The sequence below is a fragment of the Stomoxys calcitrans genome, chromosome 3 (genome assembly GCF_963082655.1).
Source record: "Stomoxys calcitrans chromosome 3, idStoCalc2.1, whole genome shotgun sequence".
Lineage (NCBI taxonomy): Eukaryota > Metazoa > Arthropoda > Insecta > Diptera > Muscidae > Stomoxys > Stomoxys calcitrans.
The window spans coordinates 54,941,475-54,952,058 of NC_081554.1; positions in this window are offsets into that span (position 1 = coordinate 54,941,475).

Consider the following 10,584-nt stretch of genomic DNA (forward strand, 5'->3'; position numbering starts at 1 on the left):
GAAAATCGAAATTTGCTTGTAGTAAAATTCGAAAATTCAAGTATGCTCGAAAGTGCCGTAACTTTTTACAATTTTCGAATTTCGAAAAATCGATGGCAACCCTGGATTAGAAATTTGATCAGGAATCATTTGGTAAACGCGTTTCTCAAAAATTTTCATTTCGATATTTTTTTGCATTTTTCGAGCAAGGGGTTAGCCTTTGAAAATTTTCGAGTTTCGAAGCCCCAAAAATTTTTGAGTTAAGGACGCAGAGTTGCAGTTCATGGCTTAAAAGTACTATTGGACACAGTCCCCAAAGTCATTCTTCGAAAAACAAGCTGAAAATCGCAGTTTTCTTGTAGTGAAGTACGAAAAATTTAAGTATGCTCGAAAGTGCTGTAACTTTTTCCAATTTTCGAATTTCGAAAAATCGATGGCAACCCTGGATTAGAAATTTGATTAGGAATCATTTGGTAAACACGTTTCTCAAAAATTTTCATTTCGATATTTTTTTGCATTTTTCGAGCAAGGGGTTAGCCTTTGAAAATTTTCGAGTTTCGAAGCCCAAAAATTTTTGAGTTAAGGACGCAGAGTTGCAGTTCATGGCTTAAAAGTACTATTGGACACAGTCCCCAAAGTCATTCTTCGAAAAACAAGCTGAAAATCGCAGTTTTCTTGTAGTGAAGTACGAAAAATTTAAGTATGCTCGAAAGTGCTGTAACTTTTTCCAATTTTCGAATTTCGAAAAATCGATGGCAACCCTGGATTAGAAATTTGATTAGGAATCATTTGGTAAACACGTTTCTCAAAAATTTTCATTTCGATATTTTTTTGCATTTTTCGAGTTTCGAAGCCCCAAAAATTTTTGAGTTAAGGACGCAGAGTTGCAGTTCATGGCTTAAAAGTACTATTGGACACAGTCCCCAAAGTCATTCTTCGAAAAACAAGCTGAAAATCGCAGTTTTCTTGTAGTGAAGTACGAAAAATTCAAGTATGTTCGAAATTGCCGTAACTTTTTCCAATTTTCGAATTTCGAAAAATCGATGGCAACCCTGGATTGCACATTTGGTCAGGAATCATTTGGTAAACGCGTTTCTCAAAAATTTTCATTTCGATATTTTTTTGCATTTTTCGAGCAAGGGGTTAGCCTTTGAATATTTTCGAGTTTCGAAGCCCCAAAAATTTTTGAGTTAAGGACGCAGAGTTGCAGTTCATAGCTTAAAAGTACTATTGGGCACAGTCCCCAAAGTTATTCTGCGAAAAACAAGCTGAAAATCGAAATTTGCTTGTAGTAAAATTCGAAAATTCAAGAATGTTTGAAAGTGCCGTAACTTTTTCCAATTTTCGAATTTCGAAAAATCGATGGCAACCCTGGATTGCACATTTGGTCAGGAATCATTTGGTAAACGCGTTTCTCAAAAATTTTCATTTCGATATTTTTTTGCATTTTTCGAGCAAGGGGTTAGCCTTTGAAAATTTTCGAGTTTCGAAGACCCCAAAAATGCTTGAGCTAAGGACGCAGAGCTGCAGTTTATGGCTTAAAAGTACTATTAAACAAAGTCCCCAAAGTTATTCTTCGAAAAACAAGCTGAAAATCGCAGTTTTCTTGTAGTGAAGTACGAAAAATTCAAGTATGTTCGAAATTGCAGTAACTTTTTCCAATTTTCGAATTTCGAAAAATCGATGGCAACCCTGGATTAGAAATTTGATCAGGAATCATTTGGGAAACGCGTTTCTCAAAAATGTTCATTTCGATATTTTTTTGCATTTTTCGAGCAAGGGGTTAGCCTTTGAAAATTTTCGAGTTTCGAAGCCCCAAACATTTTTGAGTTAAGGACGCAGAGTTGCAGTTCATGGCTTAAAAGTACTATTAAACACAGTCCCCAAAGTTATTCTGCGAAAAACAAGCTGAAAATCGAAATTTGCTTGTAGTAAAATTCGAAAATTCAAGAATGTTTGAAAGTGCTGTAAGTTTTTCCAATTTTCGAATTTCGAAAAATCGATGGCAACCCTGGATTGCACATTTGGTCAGGAATCATTTGGTAAACGCGTTTCTCAAAAATTTTCATTTCGATTTTTTTTTTTGCATTTTTCGAGCAAGGGGTTAGCCTTTGAAAATTTTCGAGTTTCGAAGCCCCAAAATTTTTTGAGTTAAGGACGCAGAGTTGCAGTTCATGGCTTAAAAGTACTATTAAACAAAGTCCCCAAAGTTATTCTTCGAAAAACAAGCTGAAAATCGCAGTTTTCTTGTAGTGAAGTAAGAAAAATTCAAGTATGTTCGAAATTGCAGTAACTTTTTCCAATTTTCGAATTTCGAAAAATGCGATGGCAACCCTGGATTAGAAATTTGATCAGGAATCATTTGGCAAACGCGTTTCTCAAAAATTTTCATTTCGATATTTTTTTTGCATTTTTCGAGCAAGGGGTTAGCCTTTGAAAATTTTCGAGTTTCGAAGCCCCAAACATTTTTGAGTTAAGGACGCAGAGTTGCAGTTCATGGCTTAAAAGTACTATTAAACACAGTCCCCAAAGTTATTCTGCGAAAAACAAGCTGAAAATCGAAATTTGCTTGTGGTAAAATTCGAAAATTCAAGAATGTTTGAAAGTGCTGTAACTTTTTCCAATTTTCGAATTTCGAAAAATCGATGGCAACCCTGGATTGCACATTTGGTCAGGAATCATTTGGTAAACGCGTTTCTCAAAAATTTTCATTTCGATATTTCTTTGCATTTTTCGAGCAAGGGGTTAGCCTTTGAAAATTTTCGAGTTTCGAAGCCCCAAACATTTTTGAGTTAAGGATGCAGAGTTGCAGTTCATGGCTTAAAAGTACTATTGGACACAGTCCCCAAAGTCATTCTTCGAAAAACAAGCTGAAAATCGCAGTTTTCTTGTAGTGAAGTACGAAAAATTTAAGTATGCTCAAAAGTGCTGTAACTTTTTCCAATTTTCGAATTTCGAAAAATCGATGGCAACCCTGGATTAGAAATTTGATTAGGAATCATTTGGTAAACACGTTTCTCAAAAATTTTCATTTCGATATTTTTTTGCATTTTTCGAGCAAGGGGTTAGCCTTTGAAAATTTTCGAGTTTCGAAGCCCCAAACATTTTTGAGTTAAGGATGCAGAGTTGCAGTTTATAGCTTAAAAGTACTATGAGACACAGTCCCCAAAGTTATTCTTCGAAAAACAAGCTGAAAATCGAAATTTGCTTGTAGTAAAATTCGAAAATTCAAGTATGCTCGAAAGTGCCGTAACTTTTTACAATTTTCGAATTTCGAAAAATCGATGGCAACCCTGGATTAGAAATTTGATCAGGAATCATTTGGTAAACGCGTTTCTCAAAAATTTTCATTTCGATATTTTTTTGCATTTTTCGAGCAAGGGGTTAGCCTTTGAAAATTTTCGAGTTTCGAAGCCCCAAAAATTTTTGAGTTAAGGACGCAGAGTTGCAGTTCATGGCTTAAAAGTACTATTGGACACAGTCCCCAAAGTCATTCTTCGAAAAACAAGCTGAAAATCGCAGTTTTCTTGTAGTGAAGTACGAAAAATTTAAGTATGCTCGAAAGTGCTGTAACTTTTTCCAATTTTCGAATTTCGAAAAATCGATGGCAACCCTGGATTAGAAATTTGATTAGGAATCATTTGGTAAACACGTTTCTCAAAAATTTTCATTTCGATATTTTTTTGCATTTTTCGAGCAAGGGGTTAGCCTTTGAAAATTTTCGAGTTTCGAAGCCCAAAAATTTTTGAGTTAAGGACGCAGAGTTGCAGTTCATGGCTTAAAAGTACTATTGGACACAGTCCCCAAAGTCATTCTTCGAAAAACAAGCTGAAAATCGCAGTTTTCTTGTAGTGAAGTACGAAAAATTTAAGTATGCTCGAAAGTGCTGTAACTTTTTCCAATTTTCGAATTTCGAAAAATCGATGGCAACCCTGGATTAGAAATTTGATTAGGAATCATTTGGTAAACACGTTTCTCAAAAATTTTCATTTCGATATTTTTTTGCATTTTTCGAGCAAGGGGTTAGCCTTTGAAAATTTTCGAGTTTCGAAGCCCCAAAAATTTTTGAGTTAAGGACGCAGAGTTGCAGTTCATGGCTTAAAAGTACTATTGGACACAGTCCCCAAAGTCATTCTTCGAAAAACAAGCTGAAAATCGCAGTTTTCTTGTAGTGAAGTACGAAAAATTCAAGTATGTTCGAAATTGCCGTAACTTTTTCCAATTTTCGAATTTCGAAAAATCGATGGCAACCCTGGATTGCACATTTGGTCAGGAATCATTTGGTAAACGCGTTTCTCAAAAATTTTCATTTCGATATTTTTTTGCATTTTTCGAGCAGGGGTTAGCCTTTGAAAATTTTCGAGTTTCGAAGACCCCAAAAATGCTTGAGCTAAGGACGCAGAGTTGCAGTTCATGGCTTAAAAGTTCTATTGGGCACAGTCCTCAAAGTTATTCTTCGAAAAACAAGCTGAAAATCGCAGTTTTCTTGCAGTGAAGTACGAAAACTTCAAGTATGTTCGAAATTGCCGTAACTTTTTCCAATTTTCGAATTTCGAAAAATCGATGGCAACCCTGGATTGCACATTTGGTCAGGAATCATTTGGTAAACGCGTTTCTCAAAAATTTTCATTTCGATATTTTTTTGCATTTTTCGAGCAAGGGGTTAGCCTTTGAAAATTTTCGAGTTTCGAAGACCCCAAAAATGCTTGAGCTAAGGACGCAGAGTTGCAGTTCATGGCTTAAAAGTACTATTAAACACAGTCCCCAAAGTTATTCTGCGAAAAACAAGCTGAAAATCGAAATTTGCTTGTAGTAAAATTCGAAAATTCAAGAATGTTTGAAAGTGCTGTAACTTTTTCCAATTTTCGAATTTCGAAAAATCGATGGCAACCCTGGATTGCACATTTGGTCAGGAATCATTTGGTAAACGCGTTTCTCAAAAATTTTCATTTCGATATTTTTTTGCATTTTTCGAGCAAGGGGTTAGCCTTTGAAAATTTTCGAGTTTCGAAGACCCCAAAAATGCTTGAGCTAAGGACGCAGAGTTGCAGTTCATGGCTTAAAAGTACTATTGGGCACAGTCCCCAAAGTTATTCTTCGAAAAACAAGCTGAAAATCGCAGTTTTCTTGTAGTGAAGTACGAAAAATTCAATTATGCTCTAAATTGCCGTAACTTTTTACAATTTTCGAATTTCGAAAAATCGATGGCAACCCTGGATTGCAAATTTGATCAGGAATTATTTAGTAAACGCGTTTCTCAAAAATTTTCATTTAGATATTTTTTTGCATTTTTCGAGCAAGGGGTTAGCCTTTGAAAATTTTCGAGTTTCGAAGCCCCAAAATTTTTTGAGTTAAGGACGCAGAGTTGCAGTTCATGGCTTAAAAGTACTATTAAACAAAGTCCCCAAAGTTATTCTTCGAAAAACAAGCTGAAAATCGCAGTTTTCTTGTAGTGAAGTACGAAAAATTCAAGTATGTTCGAAATTGCCGTAACTTTTTCCAATTTTCGAATTTCGAAAAATCGATGGCAACCCTGGATTGCACATTTGGTCAGGAATCATTTGGTAAACGCGTTTCTCAAAAATTTTCATTTCGATATTTTTTTGCATTTTTCGAGCAAGGGGTTAGCCTTTGAAAATTTTCGAGTTTCGAAGACCCCAAAAATGCTTGAGCTAAGGACGCAGAGTTGCAGTTCATGGCTTAAAAGTACTATTGGGCACAGTCCCCAAAGTTATTCTTCGAAAAACAAGCTGAAAATCGCAGTTTTCTTGTAGTGAAGTACGAAAAATTCAAGTATGTTCGAAATTGCCGTAACTTTTTCCAATTTTCGAATTTCGAAAAATGCGATGGCAACCCTGGATTAGAAATTTGATCAGGAATCATTTGGTAAACGCGTTTCTCAAAAATTTTCATTTCGATATTTTTTTGCATTTTTCGAGCAAGGGGTTAGCCTTTGAATATTTTCGAGTTTCGAAGCCCCAAAAATTTTTGAGTTAAGGACGCAGAGTTGCTGTTCATGGCTTAAAAGTACTATTGGACACAGTCACCAAAGTTATTCTTCGAAAAACAAGCTGAAAATCGCAGTTTTCTTGTAGTGAAGTACGAAAAATTCAATTATGCTCGAAAGTGCTGTAAGTTTTTCCAATTTTCGAATTTCGAAAAATCGATGGCAACCCTGGATTGCACATTTGGTCAGGAATCATTTGGTAAACGCGTTTCTCAAAAATTTTCATTTCGATTTTTTTTTTGCATTTTTCGAGCCTTTGAAAATTTTCGAGTTTCGAAGCCCAAAAATTTTTGAGTTAAGGACGCAGAGTTGCAGTTCATGGCTTGAAAGTACTATTAAACACAGTCCTCAAAGTTATTCTTCGAAAAACAAGCTGAAAATCGAAATTTGCTTGTAGTAAAATTCAAAAAATTCAAGAATGTTTGAAAGTGCTGTAACTTTTTCCAATTTTCGAACTTCGAAAATGCGATTTCAACCCTGGATTGCAAATTTGATCAGGAATCATTTGGTAAACGCGTTTCTCAAAAATTTTCATTTCGATATTTTTTTGCATTTTTCGAGCAAGGGGTTAGCCTTTGAAAATTTTCGAGTTTCGAAGCCCCAAACATTTTTGAGTTAAGGACGCAGAGTTGCAGTTCATGGCTTAAAAGTACTATGAGACACAGTCCCCAAAGTTATTCTTCGTTATTCTTCGAAAAACAAGCTGAAAATCGCAGTTTTCTTGTAGTGAAGTACGAAAAATTCAAGTATGCTCGAAATTGCCGTAACTTTTTCCAATTTTCGAATTTCGAAAAATCGATGGCAACCCTGGATTAGAAATTTGATCAGGAATCATTTGGTAAACACGTTTCTCAAAAATTTTCATTTCGATATTTTTTTGCATTTTTCGAGCAAGGGGTTAGCCTTTGAAAATTTTCGAGTTTCGAAGCCCCAAAAATTTTTGAGTTAAGGACGCAGAGTTGCAGTTCATGGCTTAAAAGTACTATTGGACACAGTCCCCAAAGTCATTCTTCGAAAAACAAGCTGAAAATCGCAGTTTTCTTGTAGTGAAGTACGAAAAATTCAAGTATGCTCGAAAGTGCTGTAAGTTTTTCCAATTTTTCGAATTTCGAAAAATCGATGGCAACCCTGGATTAGAAATTTCGAAGCCCCAAAAATTTTTGAGTTAAGGACGCAGAGTTACAGTTCATAGCTTAAAAGTACTATTAGACACAGTCCTCAAAGTTATTCTTCGAAAAACAAGCTGAAAATCGAAATTTGCTTGTAGTAAAATTCGAAAATTCAAGAATGTTTGAAAGTGCTGTAACTTTTCTAATTTTTGAATTTCGAAAAATCGATGGCAACCCTGGATTGCAAATTTGATCAGGAATCATTTGGTAAACGCGTTTCTCAAAAATTTTCATTTCGATATTTTTTTGCATTTTTCGAGCAAGGGGTTAGCCTTTGAAAATTTTCGAGTTTCGAAGACCCCAAAAATGCTTGAGCTAAGGACGCAGAGTTGCAGTTCATGGCTTAAAAGTACTATTAAACACAGTCCCCAAAGTTATTCTGCGAAAAACAAGCTGAAAATCGAAATTTGCTTGTAGTAAAATTCGAAAATTCAAGAATGTTTGAAAGTGCTGTAACTTTTTCCAATTTTCGAATTTCGAAAAATCGATGGCAACCCTGGATTGCACATTTGGTCAGGAATCATTTGGTAAACGCGTTTCTCAAAAATTTTCATTTCGATATTTTTTTGCATTTTTCGAGCAAGGGGTTAGCCTTTGAAAATTTTCGAGTTTCGAAGACCCCAAAAATGCTTGAGCTAAGGACGCAGAGTTGCAGTTCATGGCTTAAAAGTACTATTGGGCACAGTCCCCAAAGTTATTCTTCGAAAAACAAGCTGAAAATCGCAGTTTTCTTGTAGTGAAGTACGAAAAATTCAATTATGCTCTAAATTGCCGTAACTTTTTACAATTTTCGAATTTCGAAAAATCGATGGCAACCCTGGATTGCAAATTTGATCAGGAATTATTTAGTAAACGCGTTTCTCAAAAATTTTCATTTAGATATTTTTTTGCATTTTTCGAGCAAGGGGTTAGCCTTTGAAAATTTTCGAGTTTCGAAGCCCCAAAATTTTTTGAGTTAAGGACGCAGAGTTGCAGTTCATGGCTTAAAAGTACTATTAAACAAAGTCCCCAAAGTTATTCTTCGAAAAACAAGCTGAAAATCGCAGTTTTCTTGTAGTGAAGTACGAAAAATTCAAGTATGTTCGAAATTGCCGTAACTTTTTCCAATTTTCGAATTTCGAAAAATCGATGGCAACCCTGGATTGCACATTTGGTCAGGAATCATTTGGTAAACGCGTTTCTCAAAAATTTTCATTTCGATATTTTTTTGCATTTTTCGAGCAAGGGGTTAGCCTTTGAAAATTTTCGAGTTTCGAAGACCCCAAAAATGCTTGAGCTAAGGACGCAGAGTTGCAGTTCATGGCTTAAAAGTACTATTGGGCACAGTCCCCAAAGTTATTCTTCGAAAAACAAGCTGAAAATCGCAGTTTTCTTGTAGTGAAGTACGAAAAATTCAAGTATGTTCGAAATTGCCGTAACTTTTTCCAATTTTCGAATTTCGAAAAATGCGATGGCAACCCTGGATTAGAAATTTGATCAGGAATCATTTGGTAAACGCGTTTCTCAAAAATTTTCATTTCGATATTTTTTTGCATTTTTCGAGCAAGGGGTTAGCCTTTGAATATTTTCGAGTTTCGAAGCCCCAAAAATTTTTGAGTTAAGGACGCAGAGTTGCTGTTCATGGCTTAAAAGTACTATTGGACACAGTCACCAAAGTTATTCTTCGAAAAACAAGCTGAAAATCGCAGTTTTCTTGTAGTGAAGTACGAAAAATTCAATTATGCTCGAAAGTGCTGTAAGTTTTTCCAATTTTCGAATTTCGAAAAATCGATGGCAACCCTGGATTGCACATTTGGTCAGGAATCATTTGGTAAACGCGTTTCTCAAAAATTTTCATTTCGATTTTTTTTTTGCATTTTTCGAGCCTTTGAAAATTTTCGAGTTTCGAAGCCCAAAAATTTTTGAGTTAAGGACGCAGAGTTGCAGTTCATGGCTTGAAAGTACTATTAAACACAGTCCTCAAAGTTATTCTTCGAAAAACAAGCTGAAAATCGAAATTTGCTTGTAGTAAAATTCAAAAAATTCAAGAATGTTTGAAAGTGCTGTAACTTTTTCCAATTTTCGAACTTCGAAAATGCGATTTCAACCCTGGATTGCAAATTTGATCAGGAATCATTTGGTAAACGCGTTTCTCAAAAATTTTCATTTCGATATTTTTTTGCATTTTTCGAGCAAGGGGTTAGCCTTTGAAAATTTTCGAGTTTCGAAGCCCCAAACATTTTTGAGTTAAGGACGCAGAGTTGCAGTTCATGGCTTAAAAGTACTATGAGACACAGTCCCCAAAGTTATTCTTCGTTATTCTTCGAAAAACAAGCTGAAAATCGCAGTTTTCTTGTAGTGAAGTACGAAAAATTCAAGTATGCTCGAAATTGCCGTAACTTTTTCCAATTTTCGAATTTCGAAAAATCGATGGCAACCCTGGATTAGAAATTTGATCAGGAATCATTTGGTAAACACGTTTCTCAAAAATTTTCATTTCGATATTTTTTTGCATTTTTCGAGCAAGGGGTTAGCCTTTGAAAATTTTCGAGTTTCGAAGCCCCAAAAATTTTTGAGTTAAGGACGCAGAGTTGCAGTTCATGGCTTAAAAGTACTATTGGACACAGTCCCCAAAGTCATTCTTCGAAAAACAAGCTGAAAATCGCAGTTTTCTTGTAGTGAAGTACGAAAAATTCAAGTATGCTCGAAAGTGCTGTAAGTTTTTCCAATTTTTCGAATTTCGAAAAATCAATGGCAACCCTGGATTAGAAATTTCGAAGCCCCAAAAATTTTTGAGTTAAGGACGCAGAGTTACAGTTCATAGCTTAAAAGTACTATTAGACACAGTCCTCAAAGTTATTCTTCGAAAAACAAGCTGAAAATCGAAATTTGCTTGTAGTAAAATTCGAAAATTCAAGAATGTTTGAAAGTGCTGTAACTTTTCTAATTTTTGAATTTCGAAAAATCGATGGCAACCCTGGATTGCAAATTTGATCAGGAATCATTTGGTAAACGCGTTTCTCAAAAATTTTCATTTCGATATTTTTTTGCATTTTTCGAGCAAGGGGTTAGCCTTTGAAAATTTTCGAGTTTCGAAGCCCCAAACATTTTTGAATTAAGGACGCAGAGTTGCAGTTCATGGCTTAAAAGTACTATGAGACACAGTCCCCAAAGTTATTCTTCGAAAAACAAGCTGAAAATCGCAGTTTTCTTGTAGTGAAGTACGAAAAATTCAAGTATGCTCGAAATTGCCGTAACTTTTTCCAATTTTCGAATTTCGAAAAATCGATGGCAACCCTGGATTAGAAATTTGATCAGGAATCATTTGGTAAACACGTTTCTCAAAAATTTTCATTTCGATATTTTTTTGCATTTTTCGAGCAAGGGGTTAGCCTTTGAAAATTTTCGAGTTTCGAAGCCCCAAAATTTTTTGAGTTAAGGACACAGAGT